Raw genomic sequence first — 13,241 nt, 5'->3', positions numbered from 1 at the left:
AAATGCAGTTTTAATGGCTGCTTTTATGCACCTGCTCATTTTTAAAGATCACTGGTTATTTACCTTCTAAACGCAGCTTTATGGCCTTGATAAATGTTGTGTAACATTAGGATTGCTGTGCCATGTATCTCTTCACACTAGGTCAGTCATAAAATGTGTAGGCCCCATCAGGGTGGGGGAGAGGCCAAGCATAAAACTCACTGACCCTAAGCTCTGGAATGCAGTGGTCAACCTTTACTTAGCCTCTTGAACCCTAAGGGCCTGTATGTGAGCCTTCAATTCCTCACTCACATAAGAACATAGCTTACATATTAATTTCATAGTAGTTGCCAAGGCTCAGTTTGAGTGAGGATGTAAGGGGATATCTCGGTCAAATCAAGGGCAAAATTCACCCCCCTTGCAAAATTGTCACCCTTTCCATTTCCGGTGAAATAATGCGACATACCTCAAAAAAATTATGATATAATCAATGACTCAGAGGAATCTTGTGCTAATTTTCACCCTCCTAGTCCTGGTAGTATCGTGTGATCAGGGGAGATCTAGGTAGACAATGTAACTGGACTAGACTAAATTGGGGAGAAAATTGGGGGGAAAACATATACATATGATATAATCATTATGTGATACACCCTGGAATGTCTTTTTTCCCCAATTTTCTCCCCAGCTCGCCAGTCATGTCCACTTCCCCCCACTCTCTTCCTATCACATGATGCTACTAAGCTGGGAGAGTGAAGGCTTGCATGTGCTTCCTCTGAGACACATGAAGCACCACCACATCTTTCGAAACTGCAACAACACTGAACAGCTCAACATGCTTGGAGGAGAACACTAACTGCTAATTCTGTTACATCAGCTAACAGGCACCTGTGTTGTCTAGCATCATGCTGAGTGTTTTAGGGGGTGGAGGAGAATAATTAGACCCACCCAGAGACCCCGAGGCCAGTAAATGTCTCTGGGACTGCCAGCATCAATGGTATTGAAATCACAATCTCCTGTCAAAAGAACCACTGCTTTTTCAAGACAAACCAACAAGGTACATTGATCTGGTAAAAGCATGCATGCAGTAAGGAGATGCATATAGATATGTCCTTTTTATTAGAAAAGGTATAATGACTGGAATTACGAAAAGTTTATACATTGCTCTGCATAAACAAATGGATAGTCTAATTGCAGTACAAGATTAGAGATACCTGAAAAGTCTTTTTGCTGTGCTAGGAGTTGCTGTTGAATTATGGCCAAAGATAAGAAACAGAATGATAAACTGAAAATGGAAAAAAAAAACTGATAGTGATAATGCAGTTTTACAATCTGATTTTAAGCACTTCATCATTTTTAAGACAGCATTTGCATTTTTGAAATAGCATCTCATTGAGCCTGCTAAGTGCATCTTTATGCACTACGTTATGGAATAATACACCTTAAGATTAATAACAGAATAATAAGCTTGCAGAATATTAAGCTCTAAGAGGCTAAACCTGCAATGCACTTATAAAAAAGTTCAATTTTAAGGATGTGTTTGGGAGCCTGTTGAAGGACTGCAATGCTGGGAAAGTGTCTGCATGGATATCATCTTGGGTACAATTGCTTGGAAAATTTCCAAAAACCAAGCTAAGAAATGGAAACAGACAGCTATGAGACTGATCAAGCCCTCAAAATAGTCTTGAGGAACATTGCTAAGTGTATGTGTAACCCTAAAACTCTAAAAACAAATCACCCGTTGTTCTTTATTTGGCGAAATGGATGAAAAAACCAAAACACACCCTGAAGAAATTGAGTTTAAATGACTTCAGTGGAAACAAGGCTGATCCCAGAGGATTCCTGGCACAGAGCAGATCTATCACAACTCTCTAGCACTGCTTGAATGCAGCGTGGTTCCATTAAAAATACAGATTTATACTGAAATCATAGTATCAAATCAAGTCAGATATTAGAAAGACTATCAAGGGATAGTTACACAACAATATTATCACTGTGCAAATGATTCTGTGGTAACAATAATAAAAAATAACACAGAGTAAGAATGACGTTGCATGAAACTAAGTCTACTATTAAACTTCAGTGCTATTGTAAAAGCCCAAAACTGCCAAAGCCTTTAAACCACCACATTTGACCAAGCGTGCTGGTTTGTGTGGGGTATTTAGGTGAGGTCTTATATCAGTGTTACCTTGTTTGTAGTAATAGTCGGTTCCTTAACAACCTCATTATTCAGGGGATGTTTGATGTCCATACTGCAAAAAATAAGGAAGAAAAATGTCCATATGGCAAAACGTATCACCTTTAGTGTACTTTAGTTTACCATAGCATGCTACAGCTGCAATTACGCAAAACGCCATTCATTTCTGTCAGAGAAAAACAGCTTAGACCTTGAGTTCCTAACATGGGCTTGATGCTGACTTCGGGATGACGACACAACTTTAGAGGCCCGTATCATGTCCCCCTCCCATCAGCCCCACCTGTCTTTAAATGCAAACACTCAGCTAAAAAGAAAATGTTAGTGGAAATTGGCGCTAAGATTTATTTTGCTGTGCAAGCTCAATGTTTTTAGTGTAGTAAGTGAAAAAAAAGAAGTGGTGTTGCTCTTGCTGTAGTTGAAGTGTTTAAAAATCAGTTGTTCAGCCTCAGCAGATACAGGAAGTCTTCACTATATGATCTGCAGTCACAGTACCATTACTGCAGTATAACTCAATGATAATATATCAGAGTATGTGGGATGGTTTTATACTATACTCAGCCTTCAGTGGGCTGGAAAACCTTTCAGCAGCCTGTGTTCTGCAGTTCTGCAAGGTTGTTCTGAATTTCAGTGTCCTCAGTCTGAAAGCTGTGTAGTTAAACATCTTGCACTTTCAGCACAGATGAACCTATAAAAAAACACACATTGCTTAATTTAAACAAATCTTTTTAGCAGCATTTTATTTGATTACTGTTTGATATATGACATCCTTTGGTGACAGCTCATCCATTGCACCCCAAACATGTGCACTGGTCTCCACACTCGAGAAGTGCAATTTCAGTAGGAGATGAAATCTAGTCATAGTAAATGACGTTTAAAATAGGACTGATCATAAACAAACATAGCCATTCAAGCAAGAGCCATCCTGACTATTAACCCCTTAAAGTCCCAGGTTCCATAATCAGCTCCTCACTCCCATAACTACATAACTTACAGATGAGCTTCGTAGTAGTTACTCAATAATAAAGCTTATGATTAATGAGTGAATAACAAGGGGTTAATCTACAGACTCTTTGCAGAAGTGTTCCGTCAGATGCTCCAGCTTTGATCTGAGCTGGTATTTGGCTGCACTCAAACTTCAGGATCTGGCTTCCTATCTTTGAATTTTACTTTTCTCTGGGGGAGAGAGAGAGAGGGAGGGAGTGGGAGAGAGCAAGGGAGAGAAAGAGAAGAAAAGCAAAAATAAGGGTTTCAGAGAGAAAGAAACCGAGGGTTAGATAGAAATAACGAGAGAAAAGAAAAGAAATGTGTCTTTGTATGTAGAGATATGCTACTTGGCTTTCTTTATCTTCTTGTTATTATCGTTATTTTCTCTAATGAAACTGAGACTTCTTCAATCTTCAAAAGAAAGAGAGAGAGAGAGATGAGTAGAGCAAGAGAAAAAGAGAGAGAGCGTGTGTGTGTGTGTGTGTGTGTAAGAGTTCTAGGAAGAGATAGAGGGACAAGGGCGGAAGAGTGAGAGAAAACATGAGAGAGAGAATCACTTTTCTCGATACCCTTTCTTGATACAAGGTTCCAAGTTTGTTTGAGCCTCAAAACAGAGCACGTCTCCCCTCCATCTCTTCTGCTGAACTGAAATCACTTTGAAGTTTTTCACTCTCTTAGAAAGTTTTTAGTGTGACTCATTTGGCCTTGTAAAACATCATCTGCACAGCACACTGATTCAGGACAGCAGCACACAGAGACTGAAAGCACATGTTCTCCTGCTGCGCTCTCAACTGAGGGAAGAGACAATGTGTGCAAATTTAATCTTCATTAAATAAAACTGTATTAGAAACACCTTCTTTGCTAGTGCAGTGTTAAAGACTCACTACGCCTGCAGGAAGGTAGATCTCTGGTCAATCAACTGCAGGCTGAATATGGTGTGTTCAGCAGGAAAAACATAAAACTCTGCTGGACCCTGACCCTTCTAGGACCACAGATCCACACCTGTGGATCAGCCCTTCGTCAATGGTCGGAAGACGGCTGTACAGCTTTCAGTGGTGCCTGATATGCTCGTACCAGTGCTACACTCACTACCATACCACTACCATGTCACCACTGCTGTGTAGAGAGTGGTCCACCGCCCAAATAATATACAAGCGGTCCTGTGGTCAAACACTGACCAGAGGGCAGTTGATCAAGTTTGTACAGTTTGTGATTGTACACCAATACAGTGGACCTGTAAGACAGGTGGAGCTCATAAAATGACCAGACAGTGGCAGTACAAGCTAGGGTTTCTTATAAAGCGGGCAGTGATTGTATGTAATATAAATAAGGTGAAATGAAACTCAACAGATGGGTTTCAGAAGAGATTCTGCACTTTCTAAAAAGGCTCAACCTCCACCAGCACAGTCAGGCATGTCAGAGGTTAACTAGCAGCTTTCATCCTAAACCCAGTTCATACTGTTCACTAAGCATGAATTTTTAGATATATACATTTTGCATATGTTAATTGCAAAAATCTGAAATTTTTTAGCAGCTACTTCATTAAGTACACCTCCTTGTATCTATACTATTTGTCCATTATATCAGCTCCACTTATCATATAGAAGCACTTTGTAGTTCTACAATTACAGTCTGTAGTCCGTCTGTTTCTCTGCATGCTTTGTTAGCCTCCTTTCACCCTGTTCTTCAGTGGTCAGGACCCCCACAGTACCACCACATAGCAGGTGCTGGATCATTCTTAGCGTTGCAGTGTGCAGTATGTGGTGCACACCACATACTATCATGTGCTTACCATACACATGTACACAATCAGGTGATCAGCAGATACTATTTAGTGCAAAAAATACACCACATCCTTTCAGAGGCTTGATGATTTAGATAAAGTAAACTGCATTACTTTTTCATCGATCATTCTACCAAATTAATTCAAACTGCAGTCCCAGAGTGTAAAAAAATGTAAAAAAATAATTACATATTCAGATTATGAATGATCTAAGTAAGTATTATGTTATGTTATGATCTACTTATACCCAAAACATTAACTGAGATAGTAATAAGCTAAATATATACAAAACAGTCATTTATTGGATACTTTCTGTTGGGAGGTGTCTGTCCCAAACCCTAAACCTTTTTTTGTATTGTTTTCAAAAAAATTTAAAGATCTATTTGATTTCTTTTAAAGTTGAAAATGTTAGATTTATAATGAGTTTAATATTTAAATAAAAAAACCTTAATTTAAAAGATTCTGTCCCACTGTTTAAAGCTGCGTTTGCTAGTCATGTACAGGCTAGTGTTTTTGAGTTATACTCAAAGTTAAAATTATCACTACAGAAACAGTCACTGCTGAAGCATTTGGTAATGTTTTGGCAGTGTTATCATAGTTTTAATACAATAAACTTAATTGAGGTACAGGGTCATTTAAAGCAAAATGGCTTTAGTCTTAAATCCAAGTGAGATAAAAGTCTGAAACGTGTTTTCACCTCTGACTTAATTTGGTAGAATGATCCATAGACTATTATTCCACCATTTACACTAAATAATAATAAAATCCACCTGTAGGAATTTTCCAGGAAAAAAACAGGTTACTTTTGTATTAGAATGACTCAGCTGGTGCTAAATGGATCCTATAAGATTTTCCTGCCATTCTACTGGAATTTCCTGGTATTCTACTAGAATTTCCACTGGCAGCATTCCAACTCCACCATGGTGCCAGGTCTGTATGTAATGGTGAATTACTGTAAAACAGATTTAGAATCTGAAATCATGAGAAAAACTCCATATAAACACTACAGCAATTCAGCAACATTAAAGGAAAGATGTCTTACGGGTTTGATTTTGAGCTTGAGCCCAGGCATGCGCTCAGAGCAGACAGGTTTATTACAACAAAACAGAGAACAATTCAGACATTCTGTTCAGATTTACAGCAGGATTTGTTCGGCACTGTGTGCAAACCTCAAGATCTTCCATCATATTGTATCAACAGGCCTCTCTTTATTACTGATCAGATAAATGACCACTGGTGACGCACACATGGGCACTCTCAGATTACAGAGCTAAAGCAGCATAGTAAAACGCATCTGAGTGACAGTTTAAATGCCTGGACACGTGAAGTATAAGGCATCAAGATAACATACATCAGCTCAAATGGAGCATGAAGTGAAAAAAGTGATGAACTGAATTTATTTGACTTTAATGTGCACATCATTTCCACATGAATAAAATATATTACATCAGCAAAGTTATTGCCAAAATTAAGCAAATGGAAAGATGTGTGGAAATGATGTACACATTTGAATAAAAAAAAATAAAACAATACATGAAAGGGAGAAATTTGGTTATATTTAAAGGACGCATATCTTATGTTTTTCTTGCTTTTCATATATTCACCTAAGGACCACTCATAACGTTTGTGTGGGTTGATGTCCCAAAAATAGTCATTATTCATGTTTCCATTACTTCTTTTTTTCAACCTGTCTTTATTCTTTAGAAATAAGCAGGCTGTAGACTGATGTATGTAAATGAGCTCTGTTCTGATTGGCCTGTGTTGTGCCTCATTTACATAATACAGCCTCATGCTTCTTATAATTTCAGTATGAATGGTTGGAGCTACATGGCTGTGGGCTAAATATGCACATACACTATAGGGACAAAAGTACTGGGACACCTACACATTGCACTTACAGGAGCTTTCATGACATCCTGTTCTAAATCCATAGGCATTAATATGGAGTTGGTCCTGCCTTTGCAGTTATAACAGCTTCCACTCTTCTGGGAAGTTTTCTACAAGATCTTGGAGTGTGTCTGTGGGAATTTTTGCCCATTCATCCAGAATTGTGAGGTCAGACACTGATGTTGGACGAGAGGACCTGGCTTGCAATCTCCGTTCTAGTTCATCCTAAAGGTGTTCAATGGGGTTGAAGTCAGGGCTCCGTGCGGGCCAGTCAAGTTCTTTCACACCAAACTCACTCAGCCACGCCTTTATGGACCTTGCTTTGTGCACTGGGGCACGATGATGGTGGAACAGAACAGGGTCTTCCCCAAACTGTTCCCACAAAGTTGGAAACATACAATTGTCAAAAATGTCTTGGTATGCTGAAGAGATTAAGATTTCCCTTCACTGGGACTAAGGGGCTATGCCAACTCATGAAATACAACCTCATAGCATTATCCCTCCTCCACCAAACTTTAAGTTGGCACAATGCAGTCAGGCAGGTAACGTTCTCCTGGCATTCACCAAAGCCAGACTCTTCCATCAGACAGCCAGATAGAGAAACATGATTCATCACTCCACAGAATATGTTTACACTGCTTCAGAGTCCAGTGGCGGCATGCTTTGCACCACTCCATCTGATGCTTGGCATTGTGCTTGGTGATGTAAGGCTTGCATGCAGCTGCTCGGCCATGAAAACCCATGCCATGAAGCTCCCAGCGCACAGTTTTTGTGTGGATGTTAATGCCAGAGAAGGTTTGGAACTCTGCAGTTATTGAGTCAGCAGAGTGTTGGCGACTTTTATGCACTATGCGTCTCAGCGCTCAGCAACCCGCTCTGTAACTTTACATGCTCTGCCCACTTTGTGGCTGAGTTGCTGTGGTTCCTAGACGCTTCCACTTTTTAATAATACCGCTCACAGCTGATTGTGGAATATCTAGGATGGAAGATATTTCACAAACTGACTGATGGCATCTTATTACAGTAACATGCTGACATTCAGTGAGCTCTTTAGATCAACCCATTCTTTCACAAACATTTGTAAAGGCAGACTGCATGGCTAGGTGCAATTCATACACCTGTGGCAATGGGGCTGAATGAAACACCCAAATTCAATGATTAAATGGTGTGTCCCAAAACTAGTGTATTTTGTGACATCACGAAATAGACTGTTTTTGCTGCTTAGTTTCCATAAATAGACTGTATGGTTCAGGGACTGAATAGTATGTTTAGAAACTTTGACCATGTTTACATATTACACCAAACTCTTTTATTTAGAAAAAGCAATGAAAAGTTAGTTTTGAGTGATATGGGCCCTTTACAGCTGTAAATGTAACAGGTATAAAGTGATCCTGGCCATGTGTAGTTGATGCAGACATGAAAACGTGTGTGTACATAGTTTAGTGGGTTTAAGATAATACAAACATCCATTCAGCCGCACGTACCCACATGTTCACAAACTGACGTCAGAGCTGTAAACAAAGGGTTCTGATAAATCATTAAGGACAGGCATGACTTCCAAAGAATCAGGATGAAGGAAGTCAGGTTTTCGTTTCCATGTTAGTAGTGTATTTTTAAAAATAATGCTATGGCTTCCTTTGTTTTGACTGAGTCATAGAGAATACAATAGACATCTGTTACAGGTGTGAAATTTGACACCTTTGTGAACCGCTCCTCAGTTTTCAGAAAATGTACTGGCTGAACTAAGAGCTAAAGCAAAACCTTATCACTCCAGCACCTCAGAATTTCCATATGAGAAATTCTTTAGATTCACTTTATTGTGCCATCAGAGGAATTTTTGTTTTCTTGTCTAACCCAGATTGCATGTGATTGAAGAACCCCCAGACATATACATACACCAGACATATGACCTCACACTCTAATTAAAACATTAAGACATTAATAACATAACACAGAGAAAAAAATCCAGATATTAATGTTAAGGGAGCTGTATAAATATTGATGGACTGAATCAATGATCAAATGAATGATCAAAATTTTTAGATCCTTAGTAACTTGGTGACAGGGCTCATAACTCATTGCTGCCATCTTGTGGTAAGCAACGACAATAGCAGATTCACAACCTTTTTTTTTCTGAATCCAAGAGTATTAAGAAGTTGTCCTCCTTCGCTGTCCCCACCACCCATGCTGGAGGGCATTATACCCCTCTTGGTATACGGCATGGTGACCTTAGGTTCATGTGCAGCTGCTATTCTACTGGCAATGCTTTTCTATGTAGAATGGCTCACAGATTATGCAGAGAAACAGACGGACCACAACCTGTGATTGTAGATCTACAAAGTGCTCCTACATGGGAAGTGGACTCATAAAATGAACAATGAGTGATACAAGGCAGACACAAGACAGATGTACAGTACCCTGGAAAAGTATTTGCCCCCTCCTGATTTCCTCTGTTTTTGCATATTTGTTACTGTAAATGGTTTCAGATCCTCATACATACAACAATTGTTACATTTAAGACAATAGAGAACAAGAGGAAACACAAGGCACAGTTTTGAAATGATCTCTGCATTTATTTAAGGAGAAAAGTTTAGCACCTATATACATTTGAAAAAGTAGTTACTGGTTGTGCTACCTTTAGCAGCAACAACAGCAACCAAACATTTCCTATTCCTAGAAATCAGTCTTACATTGCTGTGGGGAATTTTGGCCCACTTATCTATAAGCAATTGTTTTAATCCAGCCACAGTGGATATATACACACTATATGGACAAAAGTATTGAGTCACCCCTCCTAATTATTGAGTTCAGGTGTTTCAGCCACACCATTGCTAACAAAGAGATAAAAATTAAGCTCATAGCCTTGCAGTCTCAATAGAAAAACACTGGCAGTAGAATGGGCCGTACTAATGGGCTCAGTGGCTTTTAACATGGCACTGTCATAGGATGCCACCTTTGTCACAAGTGCACAGTACTTATTTTCTGTTGAATCACTCACTAAAGAGCCCCACATTGCCTCTGGAAGCATCATCAGCTGTGCATCAGGAGCTTCATGAAATAGGTTTATGTGGCCGAGCAACTACACACAAGCCTAAAATCAAAATGCACAATGCCAAGCGTCGGGGCAGAGTGGTGCAAAGCACGCCACCACTGGACTCTGGAGCGGTGGAAACAAATTCTGTGGATTGAATCATGCTTTTATTTCCGGCAGTCTGATGGAAGAGTCTGGCTTTGGTGAATGCCAGGAGAACGTTACCTGCCTGACTGCATTGTACCAAGTGGAAAGTTTGGTGGAGGAGGGATAATGCTATGAGGTTGTATTTCAGAAGTTGGCGTAGCTCCTTAGTTCCAGTGAAGGGAAATTTTAATCTCTTCAGCATTCCAAGACATTTTTGACAATTGTATGTTTCCAACTTTGTGGGAACAGTTTGGGGAAGACCCTGTTCTGTTCCAGCATCATTGTGCCCCAGTGCACAAAGCAAGGTCCATCAAGGCATGGCTGGGTGAGTCTGTTGCAGAAGAACTTGATTGAGCTGCACAGAGCCCGACCTCAACCCCATTAAACACCTTTAGGATGAACTAGAACGGAGATTGTGAGCCAGGCCCTCTCATCCATCAGTGTCTGTCCTCACAAATGCTCTTCAGGATGAATGGGCAAAAGTTCCCTCAGATATATAACAGCTTCCCAGGAGAGTGGAAGCTGTTATAAGAAGACAGAGAAAAAGCAGACAAAGCTCACCTCAAATCCACTTCTCATCCATAGAAATTCGTAGAACAGTTGAAGTTAAATATTTTTTGGCACGTATTTACCAAAATGAGCTTGGTGACAGTGTAGTGGTGACAGTCTAGTGCTAGTTAGCCTAGCATCTACAGTTGTACAGTAGCACATGTCAGACTTCAAACATGTCTTGGCTGATCGACTATGTCTGGGCTAAGTGATAAATCATGTTAATTTGGATTTTGCTGAACTGTTCCTTTAATGGAGTATAATCTTTGTTTTGTTCATGCTGTAGGCCTGTCCTGAGAGGTCACTGAACATCGTTTCAAAAAAAGGAACAAGACGTGAATTGACTGATCAGGTTTTCTCTTGCCCATTTATTTGTGCAGAGCACGTTAAGTACAGCTTTAGATTGAGGGGGGAACAGAAAGAGAGGACAAGGAAAATAAAGTTCACATTTTCAGTAATACTGATACAGCAGACAGGCAAACACAGAGCTGTATCCAAACCACTTTCTCACAGAGGACAGGATTATTATAACACCGCACATTCACTACTGTACACAGAGGTTAGCTTCGGAACAACATGACATCCTTAAGATCGAAGATAGTTCAGTCCACAAAAGGGGGAGAGGAGGACGTACAATCCCAAATGGAGGGGTCTCTTCCAATTTTCAGTAGTTGGTCCTTCAGCAATTAAAACTGAGCAAACTTGTCTGTTGAAGTCCTTCGCACTGAGGCATGTAGACAGAGACAAATGGGCTAAATGGGAACTGGTGGGTAGAGCCAAAAAAAACAGCAGTCTGTTTCTCCACTGGTTTACTATGATATAACTGAAAAAAAGGTTGAACAGCAATGGGCATGTAGGTACTGTAAGTTAAAGCACATATCTACTGTTAACTGTATGTCTATAGAGTCATTCAAGTGCAAATATACTGAGAGAGAAAGGGCAGATAAGATTTGTGGCTGTACAACACAGAGTCATTTCCTCTGGCCTATGTACCACTTACAGTCCTACACACTCCACACAAAGCGATCAGAATGTTTCAGAGGTCAGTTTTTTTATTTTTATGAGGTTTGACACACTGTCTGTCAGTGAAGATGATGATATGCAGACCTGCGCTAAATGATATGTGACATTAAATTAGAAGACACCTATGGCAAAAAGAAGTAATGCAGTTTTAACATTATTCAACATCAGTCTGTCACATTCCCTGACAAAAGAGGCAAAGCCTACCGTAATGTGGACATACACGCACACAAATGCATACAGTACTGTGCAAACATCAGAGACCACCCTTTCATTTATTTAAGCCATTAAGTTGCTAGTTTTTCAGGAGATATGTCTGAGGAGATTAGATATAATCATCTTGCATATGGAAGAGAAAAGTATAAAAGTAAAAAAAAATAGGAGCTTCCAAAACTGGTGTCCAGAAAGGTTCAAATATTTGGAAAAAACTGGACTCGTAACAACCGTGCAAGACCTGATAGACCACAACTGTAACCATTAGACAAACAGTACTTACAGCTTTCATCTTCGAGAGAGAGGAGAAAATCAACCTCCACTCTTACTTCAGATCTGAAAAAATCCACAGGTGTTTCTGTCCTTCCTTCCACTGTGAGAAGATAACTCAACACTATGAGTCTGAAAGGATGTGTAGCTGTCAAGAAGCTGTTACTGAGAAAAGGAAATAGACAAAAAAGAAGATAATTTGCTAATGAAACAAAGCAGCAGCTGATGTTCTCAGAGCTGACCACTCCAGCGTCCAGACCTCAACATCAATGAATGTGCTTGAGATTATGAGGGTTGTGAGACACAGAAAGTTCAACCAACTTCTTAGACTCAACTTTGGAGGTGTGGAAAAATATCCCTGCAAAAAAAGCTGAAAGTGAGACTCATGAAGAGAATAAAAGCTGTAATAAAGTGTGGACACAGTAAATACTGAAATATATATATATTATATATATATTATACTTTTGTCTTGAACACATTTACGTTTTTTTCCCTGAAAGACACAAGTAATGGCTCTTTTGAATTGAAATTAAATAAATGAGTGGTCTCTGACTTTTGCACAGTCCTGTATACAGAGACATGCACACACACAAGAAAAAAATAAAAAAAACACAGTTCAATGCAATGCAGTCCAGTGCTGTCCAGTTGTGCACAGCAAAGATTATTACCTTTTCACCAGAATGTATTTATCACTTCCTCGTCAGTGAATATTAGGGGTGTGACAGTATCCTGCTACATCAATATCACAATTTAAGAGACATATTTACTTAAATACTATATTGTAAAATATCACAGAACCTATTTTATATTAGATATTACCCAGTTTAAGAAATATTGTATAAATATTGTAGACAAACATTTTGAGATAATAGTCAGTCTATCTAAATGAATTCAGTTGTACATATTCTACTGAATTATATGTCCCTCTATTTAAACTCATGTCTATGTAGACCAGTGTTTTATACCTTCTTTATTCAGGCCAACCAACTGGAACAAATTTATATTTACAAGGCTGCCACATTGTGATAATTTTATACTGTCCTTGCATGGATATCAGCTAGAACTCCAAATATGGACTATTAATGGAGAATCAGGATGCAAATCACAAAAATGGGGAAAAACGATCAAATAGGATTGGTAAGTTGGTAGTCAGGCTTGTGGTTCAATTTCAATATTGCCAAAAT

Source organism: Colossoma macropomum, unplaced genomic scaffold, assembly GCF_904425465.1.
Source record: "Colossoma macropomum unplaced genomic scaffold, Colossoma_macropomum, whole genome shotgun sequence".
Classification (NCBI taxonomy): Eukaryota; Metazoa; Chordata; class Actinopteri; order Characiformes; family Serrasalmidae; genus Colossoma; species Colossoma macropomum.
The sequence above is the reverse complement of the archived record's forward strand: the minus strand, read 5'-3'. Positions refer to the sequence as shown.